At 51.2% G+C, this 24,424-nt stretch overlaps 2 long non-coding RNA genes across 3 annotated transcripts in view; both read right to left on the bottom strand.

Moving 5' to 3' along the window:
* Positions 1-8,804: 8,804 nt before the first annotated feature.
* On the bottom strand, positions 8,805-13,784 carry LOC139358333 (uncharacterized). The gene is made up of 3 exons (XR_011613107.1): positions 13,518-13,784; positions 12,598-12,807; positions 8,805-9,187 (listed from the first exon to the last, which is right to left on the bottom strand). It is a non-coding gene; the product is annotated as an uncharacterized lncRNA (long non-coding RNA).
* Positions 13,785-17,519: 3,735 nt separating this feature from the next.
* Positions 17,520-24,424, bottom strand: part of LOC105463928 (uncharacterized) — a 7,339-nt gene continuing 434 nt past the window's right edge. Inside the window, exons 2-4 of one of the 2 annotated variants that reach the window (XR_976595.2) lie at positions 24,189-24,347; positions 22,152-22,697; positions 17,520-18,084 (exon numbers count right to left, since the gene is read on the bottom strand). This is a non-coding gene — a long non-coding RNA (uncharacterized lncRNA). Of the gene's footprint in view, positions 18,085-22,151; positions 22,698-22,852; positions 23,150-24,188; positions 24,348-24,424 lie in introns of those variants that run through there. The other variant, XR_011613106.1, reaches the window with a different exon arrangement.

The raw sequence follows: 24,424 nt of genomic DNA, 5'->3' as shown, positions 1-24,424 counted from the left end.
ATCCTCCACCTCCCAGGCTCAAGCAATCCTCCCACCTCAGCCTCCTGAGTAGCTGGGACCCCAGGTGCACACCTCTATGCCTGGCTAATTTTCTTATTATTTGTAGAGACAAGCTCTCTCTCTGCTCGCCAGGTTGGTCTCACACTCCTGGGCTCAAGCAATCCTCTCACCTTGGCCTCCCAAAATGCTGGGATTACAGACTTGCACCACCGCACCTTGCCTGGGCATTTTTTTTTTTTTAAATAGTGGTTATGGCTATTTACCTGGACTGATTGTTTAATTAACAACTTACTCCATGAGGCCATCCTCTATGCCCGTTGCAATTCCTGGCACATGGTGGATATCTAGTAAATATCTGAGGAATGAATGAGTCAGTTACCACCCAAGAGGCCCCAGTCCTAGGAACAACCTTTGAGTGACTGTACCCCAAAATCATCCCAAGAGACACACCAGAAATACTTGGGCCAAGGTCTTTGGTGAGGCCATCACACCTGTGTGGTGACTTTCCTGAGCCAGCAGGGGCAGCTTCATCCCAACCCTGCGGCTGATGGTTCTGACCAGCACTCCTGAGATGGGATGCAGGTCCCGGTGCTGAGATAGTTCTTGGGGTGGTGATCCCTCCCTGGCATTGCTAACCCGGGCTCTATGTGGACCCAGCCCCTGCTTCCCAAGGTACCAAGGTTGCTCATTTATACTGTGCCTCCCAAGTCCCCTCCCTCCCTCTCCAGCAGGGCATGCTCAGGGCCTCAGGGACCCTCTTAGAAGGTGCTGTGTGTTGAATTGGGTATCCCAAAAAGACATGTTGGGCTAGGTGTGGTGGCTCACACCTGTAATCCCAGCACTTTGGGAGGCCGAGGTGGGCAGATCACTTGGGGCCAGGAATTTGAGATCAGCCTGGCCAACACAGTGGAACCCCGTCTCTACTGAAAAATAGAAAAAATAAGCCAAGCATAGTGGTGCACGCTTGTAACACCAGCTACTTGGAAGGCTGAGGCACAATAATTGCTTGATCCCAGGAGGCAGAGGTTGCAGTGAGCCGAGATCATGCCATTACACTGTAGACCAGCCTGGGCGACAGAGTGAGACTGTCTCAAAACAAAACAAAAACACCTGTTGAAGTGTTAAAATCCAGTACTTGTGAATGTGACCTTATTTGGAAATAGGGTCTTTGCAGAGGTAATCAAGTTAAGATGAGGCCACACTGAAATAGGGTGGGCCCTTCATCCAATTTGTTTATGTCACCATAAACAAAAGAAAGAGAAACAAACAGGGAGAAGGCCAGGTGATGACAGAGGCAGAGTGCAGGCCAAGGAACTCCAAGGGTTGACAGCCAGCCCCAGAAGCTAAGAGGCCAAGAAGGTGTATCCACAGTCTCTGAGGGTGGGTGGCCCCATTGACACCTTGATTTCAGACATGTAGACCCCAAAACTGTGAGAGGACAACTCTCTGCTGTCTGAAGCCACCAACTTTGTAGTAAGTTGTCATGGCAGCCCTAGGCAATGAATGCTGAGGGCTTCCTGGCTGTGTGGGTCATGATCAGATACCTAACATGGAGAAAGGTCCCGGCCTTTGCTGGGACCCGGGCTTGCAAGCCACTCTTCACTAGGGGATGGCACAGGGTGCTGTCACATATGTATTGGAGGGGTGGCGCAGCAGCACACAGGCCAGGAGGCTGTCTGGGTGCAGGGCTGCTGGAGAAGCAGGTCCTCACAGAGCAGGGAGGGACAGGCTGATGCCGCCCATCTGTGGACCACCAGGCCTGTTTCTGCAGTGACCGCCCCATCTAGAAGGGACCCCAGTTTCTTCTCCCATAGCCTCGTGCTCATCATCTCACAGAAGACTTCAGTCCTTGGACAAGTTACCAGCCAAACAGAGCAGAGAGATCTCCAAGAGGTGTGTTTCTGGAAACGGGAGGGCATGACTCAAGCTTTAGACAAAAGGATTAATTTCAATAATACCAACTATGCCTACCGAGCATCTACCCTGTGGCAGGCACTTGGCAGGCATTATCTGAGCTCGTGTTCTTGTGGAAGAGTGGGTGTCAACACCCCCCCTCCTTTATACGTGAGCAAGCAGGAGCTCAGAAGACATTTGCCCAAGTTTCCCCAGCTGATTTTTATAGAATCAGAATTTGAGTCTAGGCCTTTCTGACTCTATAGCCCATCATGAGTGTCCAGCCTCCCCGGGGATGAGCAGGATATGCCAAGAGAGACACTTTGGTCTTGGACACAAAGAACGGAGGAGACACTTGTGAAGACACACAAACTGGGATATGTCAGTAACTTGAGATGAGATATGGACAATGGAGTTATGCCCAGGAGGGTTTGACATGGATCAGGAGCAGGGCTGCCTATTCATCTCAGTTCTGGCTGGTTCCAGCCTCTCACAGCTGCCCCTGGGGCTCCACCCTACACAGGCCTAAGCCAGTGAGAGCCCAGGCCAGTGGCAGATCCAGAGTCCTTCATGCCTGGAGTAATGTTGAGAAGCCATGGCTGCTCCATGAAACTCATGCCTCATTCCTGGGTGTACCATAAGCTTCAACTTGAAGCCTCCAGGCTTGACCCTCATTGACACCCCAGTTGGCCATGCTGCTCTCCTCCTGGGATCTTAGGCTGGCACCTGCCCAGCTTGCCATATCCCCTGGTCAATGCCTGAGGCTGACTGCTTCTGCCATCCACCCAGGCCTCTTTGGTCTTTACATCAGACTCTGTATGACCTTGAACATGGCAGACAACTCTAGAAGTGTCTGTCCAGCTCATATTCTAAGAGTTTTCCTTCTAGGGATGGTGCTATGCTTTGAATGTCCCCTCCAAAACTCAAGTTGAAATTCAATTGCCATTGTAACAGTATTAGAAGTGGGGCCTTTAAGAGGTGATTAGGGCCGGGCACGGTAGCTCACGTCTGTAATCCCAGCACTTTGGGAGGCCAAGGTGGGCAGATCATGAGGTCAGGAGATTGAGACCATCCTGGCTAACACGGTGAAACTCCGTCTCTACTAAAAATACAAAAAATTAGCCGGGCATGGTGGTGGGCGCCTGTAGTCCCAGCTACTTGGGAGGCTGAGGCAGGAGAATGGTGTGAACCCAGGAGGCGGAGCTTGCAGTGAGCCGAGATTGCGCCACTGCACTCCAGCCTGGGCAACAGAGTGAGACTCTGTCTCAAAAAAAAAAAAAAAAAAAGAGGTGATTAGGCCATAGGGGCTCTGCCGTCATGAATGGATTAACGCCATTATTGTGGGAGTGGGATAGTTATGATGGGAGTTCAGCCCACTTTATCTCTCTCTGTCTCTCACATAAGTGTTTTCTCACTATGTGATGCTCCTGCCATGTTATGATGAAGCAAGAAGGCCTCACCAGAGGGAGCCTCTTGAACTTGGACTTCCCGGCCTCTAGAACCATGAGCCAAATAAATCTCTTTTCTTTATAAATTACCCAGTCTGTTGTATTCTGTTATAGCAGCAGAAAACAAACTAAGACAATGGGCATGATAGCCACATTCAAGAGATGCCATTGTGCAGTGGTCAGGCACAGGCATGTTAAGACCAAACTACTGGGTTTAAAGTCAGCTCAGTCACACACTGGCTGTGTGACCATGGGCATGTTACTTCAATTCTCTGTGCCTCATCTATAGAGTGAGGCTGTTAAGTGTAGTGCCTATCTCATATAAGCGTTGTGTGAAGATGAGGAATTAAACATGCAAAGTGCTTAAAACTGTGCATTCTAAGAGCTTAATAAACGCTAGCTCTTATCATTACCATCATCATAATTTTCACATGATGTTCTTGTCATCAATATTTTTATTCCAATGTGACTCCATCCGTAGCTGATTGGACCAAAAATGAACACCTGACTCAGCCTAGGCCACTTACGTTCTCAGGCTCAAGAATGTGGAATTTGTGTCCAGGCCCAAAGGGCACAAATCAGTCTAGGCTTGTCCTAATGACAGGAAAACAGAGTCCATAAGGTGACACAGTGTGTCCGCAGGCATGGGGGAGCAGGGAGAACCCAAGTGCAGACAAGAGAATGAAATCGAAGTGCACAGATACTCAACTGAAAGGCCATTTAGCTCTAGATACAAAGACAGATGGAGGGGGAGGCTTTCCAATGGCTCTCTGACTCCATCCTCTCAGCCTGCTGTGCTTGAGGACTATGCCTCGTGGCTGAGAGGAAAGGCCACAGTTCATCCAGGAGGAGAGAGATTCCTCCCCTTACCTCACAGCATCATCTCTCATGCACTGCTAGCTTCCTCAAAGCCCCCTGTCCCATACCCAAGGGACACGGAGCTCACTCTCCAGAGGAACCAGCAGAACCTCTGAAACTTTGAGGTCCTGAGGACTGGGGTAGGAGCCCCTCCCTCACTCCTTTCACTTCTGAGGGTCACCAAGTGATCCCAGGAAGCCTCCACATCCTGTCCTTCTATGCCAAAGTAGGGCCCAGCAGAGAGGAACAAAATTAGCCTGGGTCCCAGATCACAGTGATAAGGCGCTGCAAGGCCCATAGGCCCAGCCCCTTGTGTTTGGATAAACTGAGTCTCAGCTATCCTACCCAGAGCAAATGCTGTGTCAGGGACCCTGTCTTGGTGAAGAGGGTCTGCAGGTGAGTGCATACCTGCATCTGCCTTCCCTCTCCCTTCTCTCATACCTCTAAATCTAGACACCAAGGACATCCACGTGACCACTAATTCTTTTCAGCTGTATCCGATTTTTTTCCAGCATTTCACTTTGCTGATCACTCTCCACTTCTTGAAACACCCTCCCTCCCTGACTCCCATGGCATCACACCTCCCTGTCCTCCTTCCTCCTCCCCAGCTGCCCCTTCTCTGCCTCCTTCTGGGATTTTCACAATGATTGGTTGTCCTCCAGGTGCTGTCTTTGCAACTCTTCTCTCTCCACACCCTCCCTGGATAGTCTCATCCACTCCGTGGCCTTTCCCCCTGTCTGGGTGCCAAGGATGCCCAAATCTCTCCCCAGCCCAAACCATCTCTGGGGCTTCAGCTCAAGAGCCCAACAGCCTTCTTCACAGCCTCTTGGATGTCCACGTCTCTCCAAACTCAAAGAGCTCAAAACTGGGCTCCTCCTTCTCCCTGAAGAAGGACCATCTCACCCTATCTCAGTGAATAATGTCCTCCAACTTCTAGTAGCTTCAGCAATAAACGTCTGGGCTACCTCACTCTCTACTGCAAATAAAGCCCATTGACTAGTCCTGTCAAGTCCATCTTTCAAGTATCTTTCTAATCTGACCACTTTCCCCAGCCCTTGGTCACTGCCGAAGCTCAGACATACATTATTGTTCCCCTGGGGTTTTCTATCAGATGTTGATGCTTAATACATCTGCAAGTCTAAAATACAAGAACTAGTCCCTACTTGACCAGACTAGGGAACAGTTCAGCGTCTAACTCAAAAATCCAAATCTCAGCCCAGAGGTCAGAAACTGGAGCTCATGTCTAGTCTGGAGCAAAATCCCCTCCCAAAACTGAGAGGATGAAACCCAGGCCTCTGTACTCAGCCCATCTCTCAGTCTAATGTGTCTCAACCCCCTCCACCCAGGTCCCTTGTTGTGTTTTTCTTAAAGAAAAACAAGTGTCGATGGGGAGAGGGTTAACAGTTTATTCTATTTTTTCTGAGTGATTTTATCACTGTCGTTAGAACATTCATTGAAGTAAGTGAGGAATCCATCACAGGCTGACAGCAGTGTGCAGACTAATGGCTGTTAGATGGTAATAATTTTTAATATGATTTTTATTTCACTTAATTTCATATGTGCTTGACAAAAGGTCCCCAGTCACTGGGGAGCAGTGCAGAACTGGGAATATGCTCACAGGAAGGTCTATTAAGCCAGGTGCTGGAAGCATTTCAAAGAAACAACTTTGCCATTCGGGGGAAAGTCGGGAACTTGGTTGGGTGAAAGGGGCTGGTTTCTGGCACGATGTCTGTATCGTGACCCCATAGACACTGGCATATCCGCACCTCGTGATACCATGAGTCAAACAGACAGGCACCGAAATGACAGGTATGCCCACAGGCATGCATGCAAACTTGCCAAGACTCATGGACATAGATGTATCTTACCTTGTCAGAGGACACACAATCACACCCAATGCATCACACTCCAAGTTTTCAGAGAAATGCATAGTAGGTATAGGATTGTGCACATAAAGATGCAAATTGCAAGGGAGAGAGATGGGGAGGGAGGGAGAGCAAGACTCATTCCTTGACATGACACACAGTCTCACCCTAGAATTCAGCTCTCTCACTCTCATTCTCTCTCTCTCTCTCTCTCTCTCACACACACACACACACACACACACACACAGAGAGAGAGAGAGAGAGAGAGACGATCACATACAGAGAACATATAGATTTAGCCCTGTACAGAGACACATCTCACACATGTAAGAATAATCACATATAAAATGTTTCTCACAGTCATCAAGCCAGACATGCACATCCTACCAGGTCCATCCTACAGCCCCTTAATGGATAATGAAGCCCTTTGGGTTTTCTGAAAATTGAGTTTAGCCACTAGAGGAAGAGGTGGAAAGACCAACCCTTGTGCCCCATTGCAAGAGGCGGCCATGGGAAAGGGGAGGGAGGGCATCCTGTTTGTGTGGCCCCAGCTTCCTGGATTACAGGATCTCCTGACAGGAAGCCGGGGGTGGAGGCCTGGCACAGGAGTGGCTAAGATGAAACCAGATCAGACCAGAGCCCATGTGTGAAGTGATCCAGGGTAGGTCCCAGTTTCTCCTGGGGATAATCTTGAGGATTTTCTAGCTGGAGCATCCAGTGTCCTCCAGACATGCAACAGACCGGAGAAACACAATCCAAAACCCCAGGCCCTGCGGGGAACTTGTCAGCCCCAGTGAAGGAGTCTCAGCCACAGGAGGCCAGGCTGGCCTGGGCACCTGCTAACACATCAGCAGGAACTTGAGCCAAAACAGGGAGCCCAGCCCAGGACCCAAGTGGCTAGGGGGAGAGAAGAAGGCAGGAAATAAAGAAGCTACAGTCTGTTGCTTAAAACATTCATGTTGCCTATCCATGACACCCCAGACACAGAAGCAGCAGACAGATCATCATTCCCCCAGGCAGATGAGGAAAGCCCCCACCAGGCCAATTCTCGTTTGCTCCAAGGCAAGGCAAAGAAGAGGAAGAAGAAGAAGAAGAGGAAGAAGAAGAAGAAGAAGAAGAAGAAGAAGAAGAAGAAGAAGAAGAAGAAGAAGAAGAAGAAGAAGAAGAAGAAGAAGAAGAAGAAGAAGAAGGAGGAGGAGGAGGAGGAGGAGGAGGAGGAGGAGGAGGAGGAGGAGGAGGAGGAGGAGGAGGAGGAGGAGGAGGAGGAAGGAGGAGGAGGAGGAGGAGGAGGAGGAGGAGGAACAGACAGAGCCCCATATCTCTTTGGCTCCCCCTCTAGGGGAAGAGTAGAGTGGTGTCCATCACAGCCTGCAAGGTGTTGTACACTCCTGGCCACAAGCCTACCCAGGGACTTCTTGCTGATGAACCCTCAGCATGCTGTTCTTTCAGTCTGGCTCTGAGAGGGGCTGCCCTGTGAGGCTAAGAGAGGAGTCATACTGCTGAGTTTCAACCCCAGTTCTGCCACTCACTAGCTGGGTAAGCTACTTAACCTCTCTGTGCCTGTTTCCTTATGCACAGAATTGGAAAAGCAAGTCTCTACCTCGCAGGTCATTGTAAGGATCAGGTGAAGGAATCTGGATCTTGGAAAAGGTCATCTACTGTGATTCTTTTCTCCCCATTTCTTATAAGGGTGGGAAATCGCTGTTCCCAAGTTCTGTTAACATGGAGAGGGGGAAGGCTGGGGCAGTCATCCCACCATGCCACTTTTCCCCAAATCATTCACTAACCCTGCCTGGCTTGTGATCCCTGGCACCTGCAGGAGTGAGGGAGGAGCCAGAGTAGATCACAGTATTGTGGTCAATCACTGTCTGATGTGAGTCCACTAACACAGGACACACCCAGACGAAAGAGAGAGAGAGAGAGAGAGAGAGAGAGAGAGAGAGAGAGAGAGAGGAGAGAGAGAGAGAGAGAGAGAGAGAGAGAGAGAGAGGAGAGAGAGAGAGAGAGAGAGAGAGAGAGAGAGAGAGAGAGAGAGAGAGAGAGAGCGCAAACATTCCCTCTAGTCCCTGAGAACCACACCCCTCTGACCTCCTCCAAGCTGAGAGGCTGCTCCGAAGGTGATCAGGACAACGGACAGCAACATGCTTCTGTCCATGGTGCTGCCTAGGACTTTCCTCCTTCCCCTCACTGCAGTTTCCACACTGCACACTCGCCCCTTCCACATTCTAACCAGGACGTCCAGCGGGACACTTATCTAGAGACTGCAACTCCAGGAGGCTCAGAGTTATTGGGTGAGTGGGAAATTCTGCATCTGAAGAAATCTTTTTGTAAAGAAATATAGTTGGGAGTCCTGAGGCAGTCCCAATCCTCATTTGCCCAGGGACATCTTCAAACTCCATTTCTTTGGGGTTGGCCATCCCCAGAACTCTACTCTGAGGCTGGCATCCCCAGTAGACTGGGAAATGGTTCAAAGAGGAAGTCTTTGGCCTACATTTACTAGGCACAGGCTGTGGGCCAGAGTCTGTGCTAAGCCCTTTACATGCATTATCCCAGTTAATTCTCCAACAACCCAGTGAAGTAGGTGCTGTTGCTGTCTCCATTCTGAAGATGAAAATCCTGATATTAGAGAGGTTATTTATCTGCCCAGGTTCACAGAGCTCGAGGTGGAGGCGCAGGGTTTGCACACATGTCAAGACTAAGCGCCAGTGATTATGTCTTGGTAACTTCTGTGGTCATCACCCCAGTCGCCTATAGCCAGCAATAAAGGAACTCTTAATGAATATCTATTGAATGAGTGAATGTATGTTTTAATAATGCCAAAGCTCTTGTCCTAGCCTCTTCATTGCTCTGCCTCCTAACTGGGAGAAGGTTCACCTTCAAAGTTGTTTCTTCAGCCACTGAGATTCTCCCACCCGTCTCTTTTGGCAGGAGCTCTCCTCCCCACAGCCCCTGTGGAGCCCAACATAAACCTCCTTTGCCCCTCAGCAGGGCTTGGCCAACTCAAACCTCCTTGGATCTGAGTCTGAAGGTCTTGAGATCTGGCTCCCCACAGCCTGGAACGGGCTCATGCTGGTCAGGCTGCCAGGAGAAGCCTTGCCAACTCTGCCTCTTCAGCTGGAGCTGCTGTGGAAAGTGGTCAGTGCCCATAAATGGCAGTGATCATTATCATTATCGTTCCTGTGAAACATTAGGGTTTTCCCCACCTTGGCATCTGCAAGGGACAAATTTAGGCTCATTTCCAAGATCTCTACCAGTAATAGTACTTTTAACTCAGAGTGAGAAAGATTCTGCAGGAATCTCCAGCTTGCAGTGCCTGAGCTCAGACATCCTCCCAAAACCTTGGGGCCCGATGATTCATTTGTGGGTTATAACGCATTTCAATATAGGTTGAGATTTTCCAGAGCCGTGTTTTTAAGACTTCATGGAGGCAGGTCAAATTCTAACCTTAAGAGTCCAAATTTGTGCCAATAACAAAACAATAGCAACAAATTACTCTTGATTTAGCACCTGCTGTAAGCCCAAGACTATGCTAGGAAAAGGGCATAGAAAGAACCAAACAGGGGTCTTGCCTCCAAGAATCCCAAAGATCAACAGAAAAGAACTTTAAGTAAAAGGATAGTTTATGCCAGTCAGTTCTTTGTCAAAGATGACTGAAGAGGAAAAAGATGGGGGTTCTTTCTGGGCCAAGTTAGCTGAGAGCCCCTGCACCCCCGACAGCCTTCCCCAGAATCCACAGTGGATCTAGCCACCCATTGTCCCAGTTCCAGACAGCACAGCCAGGTAGAAGCAGTGAAATCTAGTGATCATTAATGGCACAGATTCAGGAGACAGAGAGCTCTTATTCATATCCCAGTTCTTCTGCTTCCTAGCTCTGTGCCTTTGTACAAGTTATTAATCTCTCACTCATGGCCCCAATATTCTCAGTTGTAAAATGGAATAAAACCTAACCTATCTCAGGGGGTGTTGTAAGGATTAAATGAGTGGATGATTATAAAGAGCTTAGAACAGGGCTTGGCACGTAGCAAAGGCTATAGAAGCATGCGGTGGTGGTGGCGGCGGCGTCATTGTCCCAGCATGCAAACCCATCAGAGGCTGGCACCAAGTTGGGGAGGCAGCACCGAAGACCTAGCATTGCTTCACTCCTGCTTTTGAGTTACTCATTCCCTGCCTGAGCTCAAAACCAGCCGTGGCCAGAGCCAACCCAGAGTCCTCTGCTCTTCTCAGACATGCAGGCAGCTCCAGCTCCCCCACAGCCATTCCCTTTCCTCTGATTCCTATATATTCACTATTTTAACTCCCAGGAATCAGGCACTTACTTTGTGGCGTCCTTAGCATACAAGATGCCTCTCCAAGTCCTCACAATAACCCTTTGAGGTAGGGACTATCATGATCTCCATTTTCCAGAAGAGGATCCAGAGGTTCAGAGTGGCTTAGACCCAGGCAGGGTGAGTCCAGTGCGCCAGCTCTGAACCATCGGCTACATGGCCTTCATCCACAAAGGATGTGAGGCAGCTCTTCCCATGGAATCTTCCTGCAGGCCCGCTCTCCCTCAGAGTGACATCCACGACAGCCTGGCTGCAAAGGAGAACATGGTAGCCCCAAGTCTCCGATTCCCACTGACCCCATGGCTCTGCTCGCTTTCAGATTTTGCTGCTGACCCTTCTGCAGTCCCCAGTGGAAGTTACAAAGGAACAAGTTTGGGTTTCTTGGACCACAGCTTTTGGATCCCTCTTAAAGGGCCTAGACTCCTCGTTTTGTCTGGTGTCACTGAGGGACAAACCCTAAGTGTCCTCTTACACGCTGCCCTGTCAGAATGACTTCTTCCTCCAGGGAGGGGTCATTAGGATGTAACTACCCCCTTATCTCCCATGGGTGCCTGTCCTGGGTGGCCCCACAGAGCCATTCCCCAGGGACACTGCTTCATGCAACCTCTAAAGTGGGCATGTCCTAGTTTTGTCCATAGCTACTCTTGTTGTCCGTTTGTCCATAGCTACTCCTCATTCTCTGGATGGGCACAGTATCACTCAGATATCAGTGGATTCACCTTGCTGCCCTGCACCCCCTTTGCTGAGCTTGGCTTAAATCCACCTTCAGCAACTGGGCACACAGCATGGCCCTTTGCCATGCCAACTGCTGCCAACACACACACACACACACACACACACACACCTGGAATGATTTTGATGCAAATGGAGCTGGATTCGAATCCTAGTTGGAGGATTCCATTGACATGAAATGTCCAGAAAAGACGAATCCACAGAAACAGAAAGGAGATTACCAGGGGCTACCAGTGGTGACCAGAGGCTGAAGGTGGGGAAATGGAGAGAAACTGCTTCACGGATGTGGGAGGTTCCTTTTAGGGTAATGGAAATGTCTAGAATTAGATAGTGTGATGATACTAAGAATTGAGAAGATACCAACGAATTGCACACTTTAAAAGAATGACTTTTTTTTTTTTTTTTGAGACAGAGTCTCGCTCTGTCGCCCCAGGCGGAGTGCAGTGGCAAGATCTCGGCTCACTGCAAGCTCCGCCTCCCGGGTTGACGTCATTCTGCTGCCTCAGCCTTCCAAGTAGCTGGGACTATAGGCACCCGCCACTATGCCCAGCTAATTTTTTGTATTTTTGGTAGAGATGGGTTTTCTTTGTTTTTTGTTTGTTTGTTTGTTTGTTTGTTTGTTTGTTTTGAGACAAAGTCTTGCTCTGTTGCCCAGGCTGGAGTCCAATGGCACGATCTTGGCTCACTGCAACCTCTGCCTCCCAGGTTCAAGCAATTTTCCTGCCTCAGCTTCCCCAGTAGCTGGGATTACAGGCGCCCGCCACCATACCCAGCTAATTTTTTGTATTTTTAGTAGAGATGGGGTTTCGCCATGTTGGCCAGGCTGGTCTCGAACTCCTGACCTCAGGTGATCTACCCGCCTGGGCCTCCCAAAGTGCTGGGATTATAGGTGTGAGCCACCGGGCCCAGCCAAAGGGATGAATTTTACGGCATGTGCATTTTATATATATAAAGAGTTTGGTGGGTGAGAGTTTGAGCACTGGTCCAGGCCCTGAAGTTCTTTCTCACAAACCCAGGGAACTCTGCCAAGCCCGCAGATGGCCTTGGACCTCAGAGGAAAAGTGGTCACAGGCCCTGAGCCACTGCTAAGGGCCAGGTTCTGGGCCAGCCCTGGAAGGGGCATCTCCTGGGGCAGCACAGACAGTAGTTAAGGGCGGCGCCCTGGAGCCAAACAGACCTACATTTCTATCCTAGCTCAACCCCTTCCAGTCCTGTGACCTTGGGCATGTCATTTGACTCTGAGTCTCAGTTCCCACACGTGTGAAATTGGAGATAGTGACATTACCTTCTCCACCAAGCTGTGGTGAAAATCAAGCAAGTCCATCAGGTAAGTTGCCTGGCACAGGGCTAGACCCGGAGCAAGTGCTAAATATAGGTCAGTCCTAACAGCATTGAGCTCGCACTAAGCCCTGCCAACATCCCTCCCTAACGGGCAAGAATTACCATTCCCATTTCACAGGTTTTGCCTGCACCAACCTCTGCCCCACTCCAAGGTTCAGGAATGCTGAGATGCAGCAGGAGAGTTATAGGGGATGCACTTGAAGCTGAGGGGCCAGCTGGGAGGTGGCACAGACAAGCCATGAGAGAAGCTGGTGGCCTGGCCCAGGCAGTGACCCAAGGAGTGGAGAGAGCCGACGTGCCAAGTGTCTCTGAGAGGAGAGCTGCACAGGCCCAGTGACGTCCTGGCTGGGGGTGAAGGAGGACTCGTCAATGAGGACTGACCCCTCCCAGGTTCCAGCTTGTTAAGCCAGTGTTGCGGAGGGCTGGCTGGACCCTAAGTTCAGGGGCACAGGGGGAGAAGAGCCCCAAAAACCCAGGATCCTGGAGAGCTCTGGGCTGGAAGCAGAGACGTGGGATGTAGGAATCGCTAGGATGACAGAAGAGGCATGGGAAGTATGACTTGCTAGGATGGAGAATGGAGGAGGAGGGAGGAGGGAGGAGGGAGGAGGGGGGTGTTGCAGAATTGGGCCCGGGGAACAGCCGCAGGTGAGAAGCCAGCAGAGGAAGAGGTAGCTCGAAGGAGCTGGGAAGACACAGTCAGGGAGGATGGAACCCTCCCACAATCAGGGAGCTGGGAAGACACAATCCAGAGACCACAGCATTAGGGAAGGTGCAAGAAGAGAGAATCAGCAGGAGAAGGGAGTCTGACCATGCCTGCTGGGGCTGAGGGATGGGGAGGATGTGTGCCCATAAAAGCATTACATTTTGCCTCAAGGGGCAACTGGTCGTGCTGGGTGTCAGGAGGGGCGTCCAGGGCCCATGTAGGTCGGTCAAGACCTAAATGGTGGGGAGACAGGGTGGGTGCCAAGGGAGGGCCCTGTGGAAGGATGCTTAAAGGCCAAAGAAAAAAGAGCAGGTGGCTATTGGTCAGGACCCCTGGAACCTCCTTGCTTAACCTTTTGGGCAGGGTGGGCCCTGCCCTCCTGGGAGATCCCATGGTGTTCTCTCCATCCATCCCTCTGTTGCAGCGCTGACCCCCTAGAATTAGAGTCATCTGTCTCTCCAAGTAGACCATGAGCAACTTAAGGATTCAGGGTCATCTGATTTCTGCAGCTCCAAAGCCTGCTATGGAGGAAGAACAGGTACCAGGTGGGCAGACTAGCAAGAAGTCAGACAGGCAGATGGATGCATTTAGACAGACAAGCAGGCCAGCAGACAGACAGGCCAGAGAAAGGGACAGGGAGGCAAGGCCACTGAGATGACTACCCCTCCCCCTCAGGGTGCCCCCACCCCCACCGCTGACACTACCAGGCCTGGAGCACAGATTTATCTCCAAATGCTGCCACAATCCAGATATTGGATTTGTAATCACAGGCTCCAATGTTCACGGGATAAATATACTAACAAACTAATTGTTTGTTAGCTCTGAGGTTGGAACAATCAACACGTCCAGCATGAGATATGGGCCATTCGCCGACCCAAGTCTAGGCTGTCTCAAGGCCCCCAGGCCTGGTGCCATGGGCACCCCACCAGTCCCCAGCCTGAATGTCCACGCAGGGGGTGGAGTGGGCGGGAGGGCTTCCAGAGTGTGCTGGCACAGAGCGGTCCTCACTGCCCCTGCCTGAGCCTCATCAGTGGCAGACATAAACTAACTCGGTTCCTGGGGACCCAGAGGAGCAGCAGGAACTGTTTGGTAGAGAATTATAGCTGTGGGTGAAATTAGATGTACTCTGAGCCCCAAGGCTGAGAGAAATAAAAAGCATTTTAAATGGAGTGTAGAATTCATATTCCTCAGTCACCTTCCAATAAATAAATCTTGTACCATTTTTTTCTGTAGACAGTGGTTACACTCAGCTTCCATTGTCTCCACATCCCATATGCCAATTGGCAGGGAGTAGCAGGGCCGTGCTGGACTGGGAAGGAAAAACATGGGGCGTCTTTGAGGTTTGGGGGGACTGGAGCCCTGGCTCCCCTAGAGGTGCCCGGCTCTAAGGAGGCATTGGGTGGATCCCAGGGTCATAGCCCAGCCCTGGACATCCCTCAGGGATCCCAGGGATAAAACACTTCAGATGGAACTCCCAACCCCCCAAGGTTTGAGACCCAGGGGTCCTGGGCAGCTCCACCTCTCTAGGGACCCCAGGAAATGAAGCATTGCATGGGCGCTGACAGCTGGGGGCAGAGGAGAGCCCTGCAGGCCTGGCCACAGCAGCTTCTGTTGTTTCCGGTTTTCTTTTTAAAGCGTTTGCCTTCCAGTTGCAAAAAACGGTACCTTCTCACCACTAAAGAGGTGGAAAATGCAGGAAATCACAAAGAAGAAAAACATCACCAACAACCCTGGAGCCCTGAAAAAAATCACTGTGGCTATTTTCACATTTTCTCTTCCAGATTTTCTTCAGTATGTATAATATATGCACACCAATAAATATGTGTTTTACAAAACAGAAATAATCCCTACATTTACTAAGTACCCAATACATACCGGGTTCTGTTCTAGGCATTTTGAATATATTATCTGTGAACCTCAGCTCACATTCTGGGGGCTCTTAGCACGCACTGGCACATCTGTAAGCATGAACCTGCATGATACAGTCCCCTCCACACCTGAGAGGCAGGGCCCGCTGTTGTCCTTCAGGGTGGGAGGTGACTTGTCCAAGGCCACAAAGATCGCAAGTGGCAGAGCCACGGTGCAAACCCAGGTCCGTTTGCCTCCCAGTATGTGTGCCCAGCTACCCCACCATTGCCCCCAAAGCTGGAACACAGTGGATAACCCCCACCGGGCCCTGCCCCAGCTCCAGCAGTGGGTCCACACCCACTCCCCCACACAGTCCACGTCTCTCCCACTGGCCCCAGCCATTCTCCTTGGACCTGTAGGCACTGTCCGCTTCCTGCGGCCTAAGACTGAGGTTTCCACGGCTGCCCTGATCCTGCCCTGCTGGCTCATGAACAGGGAGGCAGCAAAGAGAACGGGCAAACAGTGAGGGATTTGGGTTCAGACAGACATGGCTTCAGCTTCAGCGTGGCCTCTCACTAGCTGTGTGTCCTTGGGGCAGTCGCTGACCCTCTCTGGGCCTTAGCTTGAAAATGAAGAGAATAAGTACACTCACTCCACAGAGCTATCGTGTAAACCAAATGAGATCATCACTGCAGCGCTTAGCACAGCCTCTGGCACATGCCAAGGGCTCCATAACGTTGACTCTTTTAAATACAAAATGAGACATCAGAAAAAGTTTTAAAGAAAAACAGAAAAAGAGGCCAGGCATGGTGGCTCCCACTGTAATCCCAGCACTTTGGGAGGCCAAGGTGGGCAGATCACTTGAGGTAAGGAGTTTGTGACCAGCCTGGCCAACATGGTGAAACCTCGTCTCTACTAAAAATACAAAAATTAGCTGGGCATGGTGGCGGGCACCTGGAATCCCAGCTACTCAGGAGGCTGGGGCAGGAGAATTGCTTGAACCTGGGAGGTGGAGGTTGCAGTGAGCCAAGACCGCACCACTGCACCCTAGCCTGGGCAACAGAGGGAGATTCCATCTCAAAAAGAAAAGAAAAAAGGAAAAAGAGAAAGAAAGAAAAGAGAGAGAGAAAGAAAGAAAGAAAGAAAGAAAGAAAGAAAGAAAGAAAGAAAGAAAGAAAGAAAGAAAGAAAGAAAGAAAGAAAGAAAGAAAGAAAGAAAGAGAAAGAAAGAGAGAGAGAGAGAGAGAGGGAGGGAGGAAGGAAGGAAGGAAGGAAGGAAGGAAGGAAGGAAGGAAGGAAGGAAGGAAGGAAAGAAGGAAGGAAGGGAAAGAAAGAAGAAAGAAAAAGAAAAGAAAGAAGGAAAGAGAGAGAGAGAGAGAGGAAGGGAGGGAGGGGAGGGGCCACAATGACAAAACACACCACTGGCCACATACCCTGGCTCTCCCTCCCCTCCATCCCTGCTCCCCTCTCCTTGCTCTATTTAATTGGCTGGCATGTACCCATTTTACAGAATGCCAATTAGCAGTGATTCAAAGTCAGTGATTGACTCCTGAAAAACAAGGAAAAGAAAGGGAGAAGCTGGCCCCTTCATAGAGCTCCTGAGCCAACAGGAGTGACACTGTCCTGTTTGTCCCTGGGGTCCATCGGCTCTTTGACCTGTGAATCTATCATTCCCACTGGAGGAGTCAGTGGAGATGGGAACATTAGTTCAGCATATACTGGTCGATACCTTCTTTAAAAATGAAAATATTCACCCCCCTCCCACCACCACGAAGCATAGTGAGGAGAGGCACAGGAGATGGAACTGTGCTTGGGACTCAGTTCTGCACTGACTGCCCAAGACCGGGCTCACTCAGAGGGGCTTCTGGGGCTGCAGCATCCCAGGAGGCCTTCCTGGAGGAAGAGGGCAATAGGAGGACATGGGGGATGGACAGAAAGAAGGTCTGAGTCTGGGTGGGAAGGAGGATTGTGGGCTGCAGCCCTGGATTCAGGGGCCACAGGACTGGGTCCCAGGTCACCTACTGATCCCTGTAAGACTCTGGGCTTGTTCTTTGCCCTCTCTGGGCCTCAGCTTCCCCCTCTGTGGAATGGGGATGACAACACCCCATTGGAACTACAAGGCTTGTGCCAATGGGAATGAATGGGTGATGTACAAGTGAGTGGTTCCAGTCCGAGCCCACAGCTGCAGCTGACTCCAGGGTGGCCAGGACTCCCCTCTTCCCAGGGCCCTTGGTCATTTATTTTTGGTTAATTAAATGGTAAGATTTTCATGTCTGATTATTTACTGCCAGCCAGCTTCATTACCAGCTCCCCCATAAATCACAGCGGGGAGCCTGGATCCAGCTCCCCCTCCTCCATGCCCACTCCCAGGCTGAATCCCTGGTCCCCAGCAGAGCTCAGTCTTTGAGGGATCCCAAGAGAGATGGGAGTTGTGACCCTTCCTGTCCTGGAGTGTTGCACACAGGCTTCTCTGGACTCCCACCCCCACCCCCAAACCCCTTGCCGCCTAGACCTGTGGTAGCCTCCTATCCACTGGAGTCTCAGAAAGGAACTCGTTCCTTGCAAGCAGCTGGTCCAGGTCCTCCCCAGCCTCCCCAGGTCCTCAGGATCACCCACTGCATGCCCGGCTCTTTCCCGGCCCAAGCTGCAGCAAGGATACCATGGCTCAGGGTGGCCAGGTAACTGGCCCGAGGTCCCACAGCTGGTCAGCGGGGAGTGAGGATTAGAATCCAAGCCATCTGGCTCCAGCATCCGTGCTCCCAACTACCGCCTGCCTCAATGATGGGGAAAGTGCAGTCTTCGGGGTCAGACAGAGCCAGATTCAAGTCCCACTTATGATGTCCACAAGCTGCAAGACCTTGAGCAAGTAGCTTCACTCTTCTGCGCCTCCATTTCCTCAGCTGTCAGGTGGGGACAGTAATGCCTCCCTCCCTCAAGAAGTGCTGTGGGCATTACAAGTGACCTGCCTGGACCAACACCAGACTCAGACTTTGCTTCACACTGAGGGCTTGCCATGCTCCTGTTTCAGCACTGGGGTGGGGTGGATCCCAGAGTCGGAGGCGTGGAAGTCACCTGGGTGTGGGGCACAAACAGAGGCAGCAGCATGTGGAGGCTGGGAGGTCTCAGGGGGCCCCCCTCTGGCTGTGCCTGGAAAGCCACTAGTTGGACCCAGGTGGTTCCCTGGCTGGCAGTGACCCCTGCAGAGCTACCCCCAGCCCCAAGCTGACACCTGGATGCCTTAGCCCTAGGTACACACCACGGGGAAGAGGGGAACTCCAGAGGTGCCCAGTACAGGGAAACCCCAAGGGACAAGAGTACAACAGTACATCCTCGGCTTGAGTCTTTGTCATTGAACAGAGGACAGACAGAAGGAGGGTGGGACAAGCCACTCAAGGGAGCAAAGAGAAGCAGCTCCCCCATCTGACCAGGACTCTAGGAGGCAGGCAGGGACCATGTACCTGGTCCCCAGTACCCAACCTGACACAGAGTGAGTGCTTAGTTCAAATCCGCTGGATGATTGAATGAGTAAAAAAAACGACGAATGAACAAATCAACAAACCAAAGACTAAGGAAATGAATGAATGGATAATACATGAACAAACAATGGCCAAGTGATTCAGCAGACGATTGGATGGATGAGCAATTGCATGACTGAGTGAATGAATGAGCAAAATAACAAACTATTGAATGAATGAACTAATGAACAAACAACTGGATGAACGAATGAAGGGAAAATATAAGAATGGATGACTGGATAAAGAAGTAAATGAAGGAATGAATACACAAAGAGGGATGATAGAATGGAAGAGGAAGGAAAGGAGGGAGGGAGGGAGAGGGAGGTGGAGGGAGGGGGAGGGAAAGGAGGGAGGGAGGGGGAGGGAAAGGAGGGGAAGGAAAGGGGGGAGGGAAAGGAGGGAGGAGGGGGAGGGAAAGGGGGGAGGGAAAGGAGGGAAGGAGGGGGAGGGAAAGGAGGGGAAGGAAAGGGGGGGAGGGAAAGGAGGGAGGAGGGGGAGGGAAAGGGGGGAGGGAAAGGAGGGAGGGAGGGAGGGGGAAGGAAAGGAGGGAGGGGGAGGGAAAGGAGAGGGGGGGAGGGAAAGGAGGGAGGGAGGGAGAGGGAAAGGAGGGAGGGAGGGGGAGGGAAAGGAGGGAGGGAGGGGGAGGGAAAGGAGGAAGGGAGGGAGGGGGAAGGAAAGGAGGGAGGGAGGGAAGGAAGGAGGGAGGGAGGGGGAGGGAAAGGAAGGAGGGAGGAGAAAGAAGCAGGGAAGAGGATGGGCTTCTCCCAAAAGGCAATGTGGCCCCTCAAGTGAGACTGTCTGGTCCCCCAGCCCCAGCCCCTCCATCAAAGGCGGGTGGGAGCCTCCGTGCACATCCCCTGCAGAGTGGGAGCTCAGGGAGACTCCTCACTGGCAGCCTTGAAAGCAAGGCTGGGGGAAGCCGGTTGGCTTTGCCAAGCACCCGACCGAGTCTTTAACTATTACATTAAGCATCTGCTTTGCCATTCACGGATTGGATAGCATTTTACCCCTGAGATATTTGATTTTATTACCTTCCAGGGAGAGGGCCAAGCAAGTGTTCTTATTGATTTGCACATTAAATATATTAGTAATAAAACAACATCTCCGTAAACCAATTGTAAAATCAATATTAATTGGTACCAAAATATCACAAGTAGTTGAATTACAATTAAGGGAGGGGTGAGTCCTGCCTCAGGGCACAGTGTGCCAAGGTCCCAGAAGCAGAGGGGTTGGGGACCAGATTTCAGAGTCAGACAGACCTGGGTTCCCCTCTCTGAGCCTCAGTTTCCTCATCTGCTAAATGGGAGTAGTCATGCTAACAGGCAACATTTGATGAGGATTCACGAGGTATGGATGTGTAGTGGCTGGCAGTAGCACGTCCCCGAGAAGTGTTCTCTTCCTCTCTTGGTTTTAGTCCCAGCTGTCGGCCGAGTGTAAGTCATTCCCACTATAGCAAGAAAAGTGGCTATTGGCAATGAGGCAAAGAGGCATGAGCGGGGTGCAGGAGAGAACAGCAGGAAATACAGGGAGCTAAGGGGGGTGTAATAGGCTGGGGGATCTGGGAGGACTTCCAAGGGAAATGACTCAAAGCTAAGACCTGAAAGCTGAAGAAAGAGCCCAAGAAGGGGATTTGGTGTGCTGAAAGAAGGCCAGGGGCCACAGCACCCTTTTGGTTTCTCAAATAAGAAAAAACAAATCCATCAGGAAACTTGAGGGGTGCCTGCAAGGGCTGGGCTGGTGTGCAGGCATGAGAGTCCCGGGTAAGCAGGGGCCCCTGGCATTAGGCAGACCAGGAGCTTCAAGTAACCCTGTCTGGCCAGCCAGCCTGGGCCATATGGGCTGCTTCGGGAGCAGAGTGACCAGGGTGCCTGTGAGGACCGCTCAGTCTGTCTGCCAAATCCAGCAGCGTGGGCCAACTCCCCGGGACCTGGAGCAGACCATCATCCCAAGGACCACCATGGTGGTCACTACCGCCACAGAAGAGCCAGTCTCCCCAGCTCCACCCTGCACCACTCACAGTCCCCGGCCCTCCCCCTCCCAGCTCTCCCAGAGCGCTCTGGAGGCATTTCACACAGGCCCTGGCCCTGGAGCCTGTGTTCATGGATGCATGTGTATGTGGTTCATTGGTCACTAACACTCCCCAGTAACACTCACTTTTTTTTTTTTTTTTTTTTTTTTTTTTTTTTTTTTGAGAAAGAGTCTTGCTCTGTCACCCAGGCTGGAGAGCAGAAACTCGATCTCAGCTCAATGCAACCTCCGCCTCCCAGGTTCAAGCCATTCCCATGCTTCAGCCTCCCAAATAGCTGGGATTACAGGTGCACAGCAGTACGCCTGGCTAATTTTTGTATTTTTAGTAGAGACGGAGTTTCACCCTGTTGGCCAGGCTGGTCTTGAACTCCTGCCCTCAAGTGATCCACCTACCTCGGCCTCCCAAAGTGCTGGGATTACAGGCATAAGCCACCACACCCGGCCAACAATCACATCTGATCCTACAACAAATAGTCTTATAAGGCAGCTTCGACTGTCACCCCCATTTTACAGAGGAGAAGACTGAGGCTCGGAGCGAAGGCACCAGTCGAGACAACCAACCAGCAGGTAAAGGGCTGGGACTTGAACCAAAATCTGTCTGACTCCAGAACTCATGCTTTTCTGTTGCTTCCAGGCCCAGCAGGGATGCTGAAGGGGGTGGCACCAGTTTACAGCAGCTCAGTCACACACAGATCACTCTGGCTCTGCTGTTGCACCTGGTGTGTTCCAGCTGCAGACTCCAGACAGAAATCCCCCCCACGCCAAGAACACCTCTTTCCAGTGCTGACCACTCACTTCCAGCACCCCATGGACGTTCTGGTTTTCCTTTGCTCTTAGAGATGACTATAATGACAAGATGAGTACGAATAATAGTACATATCACATGTTGATAAAGGGCCTTTCACCATGCCCAAAACTCCACCCACATTTTCTTATTTGACAGACAACAGAGCATAAGGATTAAATTTGCAGGCTTTGGTCAGAATCACCTCACTTTAAATCCCAGCTGTCCTGGGATTAATAGCACGCCTGGTTGTGCAGCTGTATCCGTCAGCTACAGCCACAGTAATGCTGCGTAACAACACTTTGAAACTCAGTAACTTACAGCAATAAACATTTATCGTCCCACCCGTGGGTCTGCAGGTTGGCTGTGGTTTGGCTGCTCTAGGCAGGGCAGGGCTAAGGGGCTCTGCTTCAGGCTGAGGGTCAGGGTCAGGGCTGCTTCACAGGTCTCTTCTCACACCAGGACGATGTCTACCCAGAGCAGGTGCCCACAGAAATGGCAGAAGATCAAGAGCCAAGAGAAACCACACGGGCACATCAACGGCCACTACCCATGTCACTAGCATTCCGCCAGCCAAAACAAGTTCCACAGCCAAGCTCAGTATCAGTGGGACAGGGAAACACACTTCGCCTAGAGTGGGAGTGGGATGAAAGATTTGCTGAACAATTATTCAGACTACTGCAGCACCCCTGGGCCTCTGTTTTCTCATCTGTAATGGGAACCAAGTGCTAAGTCAGCAGTAGAGGCTTCGGTCTGACTGCAGGACCTTCCAGGGCCCATGCCTTTGCCTCCCCAAGGCTTCCTGATTTTACCTTGCTTTATTCTGTGGCTTTGGCATGTCGGCGATCTCCTGGGGTGGAAGAAGCTGATGTCCTGGGCCCCCATGTCATCTGGGTCATTTACTCAATGACTGGTCATGCCACTAACTCTCTCTCATATCCAGAGTTTACCCCAGAAAACTTTTAAGACCCCCTTCCCTGACCAGCATCCATGGGCCAGGTGAGGCCTGTTCAGCCTCCTACAGCACACAGCCTCTCCTGTTGTGCGCTCTTAGCACAACAATGACTCACTAGCTATTGAACAGCTGCATGAATTCTGCCTCCCAGGTCTGCAGGCAAGAGCCCCGAGGGCAGGAACTGGGTCCATTGTTCGCTGCTTAGCGCCAGTGCCTGGCACACAGCAGAGCCTGAACCTGCATGAGACCCTGTGGCTCAAATTCATTCCTTCGTTTACTTCTTTATCCAATCATTTGTTCTTATATTTTCCAACTCATTCATTCATCCAGTTGTTCACAATTCCAGCAGGCTCCAGTTGCCGATGATCAGGTGCCCTGTAACACCATCGTCGCAGGGGCTTCCCTTGGGGTCAAGGAGACAAATTTCAAAGAGAGGGTGAGCTTGACAGATACCCAAAGGGCTGCACTCCCTCCCTCAGCTTCTGTCCCCCACTTCATGAAGAGGAACTAACAATAGCACCTCCTGTGGTGGTTGTGAATGTCAAAAGCTCTAGTGGATCATCATTTTTATTATTGTCACAGAAGCCACCATGCACTGAGCTCCCTCTGTGCCAGGGACCGTGCCAGGCCCTTTTCCTGTGTGATCTGATGGAGTCCTCAGAATAAGTCCTTGGGGGATGATGCCCCAGTGGTTGCCACTCTCAGAGGTGGAAGCTGGGAACAGAGGGTTAGCAACAGTCCAAGGCCACACAGGGCTGGGAGTCCACAGCAGGTCGCCCCGTCCCCCGGGCTGCCTAGGCACACCCTGCTCTGCTCCCTCTTTTGCCAGGAACATCCTTGAGGTCGGAGCTGCCCCTGGAAGACGGTAGATGAAAAAGCACCCCACAAACCCCAAGAACACAGGGCTACATGCACCGAATCTTGCTGAAGACCCTCATTATGGACAGACATGAAATAACCCCTGGGGCCTCCCCGGGGATATGGAGATTATACCCTGGCTCTTTCCTGGCTTTTTAGGGTCCTTTCCATCCCCCTCTGGTGGCTGCCTTCCCAGGGAGTCATCAAACCATGTTGCTCAGAGGGCCCTCTGGTCCCACCCTTGGACCAGCCTCAGGACCCTCCACTGACCCTCCTGGCTGGAGAACAGCCCAACCCAGCCAAGGATCAGGGGTCACCAAGCAGCCGCCTTCCCCTACTCCCACTGATATGAAAGGCCCAAAGGAGACCTTAGCCACAGAGCTGAGATTGTCTAGAAAAGAAAGTGAGCAGTGGGAGGATGGGCAAAATGCATTCCCAGCCAATGTGCCCACAATTCCACCTGTGTCTACCTGTGTGTGCATGCGTTAACATATGTGCATATGTGTGCCTCCAATGTGCTTGCACCATGCTTGGTTACATGTTTAAGCATGCGCACAGATATGCTTGTGTGTGCATGCATGTACACAAGCGTGGTACACATACATGCATGGTGTCACACAGGATGGCCTTCATGTGTTTACCTTCTCATGCGCTTTGGGTACGTGCATCTACAAAGAACACGGTCGTCTGCCTTGGGATATGCATGGATGTGGGTACCTATGCGTGCATCTGGGAGGGAGGCTGGAATTTGATACCTATTTGCCTTTCTCCAGCTAATGCTCCCTTTGCCCAATCCCAAGCTTTCTCTAAGTTGAAAAGGTTGAATTGAATGCAGTGATTTGCTATTAATTATTGGTTTTAGGTTTTTGTTTGTTTTGTTTGTTTTGAGAATTGCCACCACCTCTGTAGCAGTGACTGGCTGAGCTTTGATAAATAATTCCAGCCACTGGGATTCAAGTATTCCCCAGAAAAGAGGCACGTGGGACTCCCCACTCCCTTCCACCACCCTCCCACCTCCCCGGCTCAGCCCCAGTACCCTATAGCCAGCAGGACCCACGGAAGATCAAGGAAGGTGATGATGTGGCCGGGTGTGTTGGCTCATGCCTGTAATCCCAGCACTTTGGGAGGCCAAAGCGGGTGAATCACGAGATCAGGAGTTCGAGACCAACCTGGCCAATATAGTGAAACCTCGTCTCTATTAAAAAATACAAAAAATTAGCCAGGTGTGGTGATGGGTGCCTGTAATCCCAACTACTCGGGAGGCTGAGGCAG

This window comes from Macaca nemestrina, chromosome 14 (genome assembly GCF_043159975.1).
Source record: "Macaca nemestrina isolate mMacNem1 chromosome 14, mMacNem.hap1, whole genome shotgun sequence".
Lineage (NCBI taxonomy): Eukaryota > Metazoa > Chordata > Mammalia > Primates > Cercopithecidae > Macaca > Macaca nemestrina.
Note: the sequence above shows the minus strand (reverse complement) of the source record. Positions and strands in the feature narration are given on the sequence as shown.